The following is a 2,290-nucleotide window of genomic DNA, read 5'->3' as shown; positions in this document are numbered from 1 at the left end:
ATATCTCAATGTAGTCCACTGATCCTAATGTAGTCCCACTATTCGTAGTCTTACAAACATTTTTTTAAAAATATTTTTATAGATGAATACTCAGGCTCAACTAGTGGATCTAATCTTGGGAGAGCCCGGATTACCCACTTCAAGATCAAAAGTATTATATGCTATGTGCTTTTTAGCTTTTAGTGCTACGAAGGCAAAATGCTGTCTCCGTTGATATTGCTGTTTTGCTGGGCACCAATGAATGTATGCTGTGCTAAACATAGACTAGAAGTAGTCTTTTTCTATAGCATGTTCAGCGTGTTTGGGCAATTTGCATACTATCCTTTATGTTCGTGAGGCTGGCTTTTGGAGTGCAGGCTGCGGGGAAACCTGTGATTGCTAATCCTTCCTCCTGTCAGAGTCTCTTTTACCAAGACTGGTACGGTGCTTTGCGAAGCTCAGCATGAGGAGCACGTGAGAGACGGCTTGAACGATTATGTCTCACTCTGGTTTAGTCAGATGCTTGCTATGACCAGAAACATGTACAGTGCATCTTTACGGGGGAAAACAGTTTAATACCCAGGTTGTACCTTTGTTGGTTTAGGGGGGAATTCTTTTTTTTTTAAATAAAATATTCTATACAAAAAAATTTATTTTATTAATTTTAATGAAAATTTATTGAGAGTTAGGGTTTCCAGTCATTCATTGTTACACTTTTCTCCCTGCCACCCCTCCTCCATAACACAAATTTTTGATGAGTCTTCCTCTAATCCTGATGCCACATTTCTCCTATTTTATTTATTTATTTGATTGTTATCTGACTGAAAGTTTTCAAAGCAAGCTGTTTTTTCCCTTTTTTAAAATTGAGATTTTAATGAAAGTTTATATAGAATATGGATTTGCATTCATTCGTTGTTGCACATTTCCCTCCTTGCCTACCTCTCTCCCGTAGTTTGCTTTTCTCTTTGGGACAAAAAATAAAAAATTCTTTCATTGTTATACAATCTCTACCTGTTTCCCCCCTCCCCACTTTATAATGCAGTTCTTATTCTGGACTGCAGTCGTGCAAATAATACCTATATATTCCTTTTAAGCAATTCTCTCCCTCATCCATTTCAATGCAGTGTACATTATTTATCCCCTCTTTTTTTAGTTTCCCCCTGACCCCGATGTCAGTCCTGTTTTATACAGTGGTATTATGTAGTATTTGTCCTTTTGTGACTGAGATATTTCACTTAGCATAATGTCCTCCATAATCACCCATTTTGTATAATATTAATTCATGAGTTCCTTGGTTTTTAGTGCTGCATAGTATTCCATTGTGTGAATATACCCCCTCCCCCCCCCACAGCTTCTCTATCCATTCATTTGTTGATGGGCACTTGGGGTATTTCCATCTCTTTGCTATTGTGAACAATGCAGCATTAAACATGGGTGTGCATATATCTGCTTAAGGGGGCAATTCTGGTTTCTTTACGGTATATTCCCAGTAGTAGACTTGCTGGGTCAAATGGTATTTCTATTTCAAACTTTTTGAGAAAGTGCCATATTGCCTTCCAGATTGGTTGTACCATTTTACACTCCCAACAGTATTAAATAAGGGTCCCAGTTTCTCCACAACTTTGCCAACATTTATTGTTTGCTGCTCTGTTGAATTTTGCTATTCTTACTGGAATGACATGGTATCTCATAGTTGTTTTGATTTGCATCTCTCTTAGAGCTAGGGATTTTGAACATTTTTTCATGTGATTGTTCACCATCTGAATGTCTTTTTTGGTGAAGTTCATATCCTGCACCCATTTTGCGACTGGGCTGTTTACCTTTATCTCGTTATGGTGCAAAGCAAGTGGTTTTTTCTATTCAGCCATTCATCCATATTTTGTTTTATAACATTAATTACAATACCCATAATATAAGAACATTTTCCCTGACTTCCTCCTTATAATTCTTAATGCTATTAATCCTTTTATCTTGCCCTTTCCTGCTTCCTGGGAAAAGCTGCCCTTTCGACCTTATGTGACTGAATACTATCAGAAGTGGGTACTGCCCTGGTGACTTTAAAGGCCTGTTTACTGCTGGGTTGAAAGATGAGCCATGAGAGTGGGTTTTGTTCCAAGTTCAAATGGCAACCAAGGGCCTTAGTCTTGAGGGTTCCACTGGTCTCTACAGGACCAGTAAACCTGGCCTTTTTTTTTTAAATGTTTTTGAGTCTTGTCCTAGTTTTTCTCACACTAAATCTAGAATCTTCTGCTGTGATCCTTTTTTCCCCCCTATAATTATATTTTATTAATTTTCATAAACATTTACAGAG

The sequence above is a fragment of the Elephantulus edwardii genome, unplaced genomic scaffold, assembly GCF_000299155.1.
Source record: "Elephantulus edwardii isolate Elephantulus edwardi_28Jun2011 unplaced genomic scaffold, EleEdw1.0 scaffold00141, whole genome shotgun sequence".
Lineage (NCBI taxonomy): Eukaryota > Metazoa > Chordata > Mammalia > Macroscelidea > Macroscelididae > Elephantulus > Elephantulus edwardii.
Note: the sequence above shows the minus strand (reverse complement) of the source record.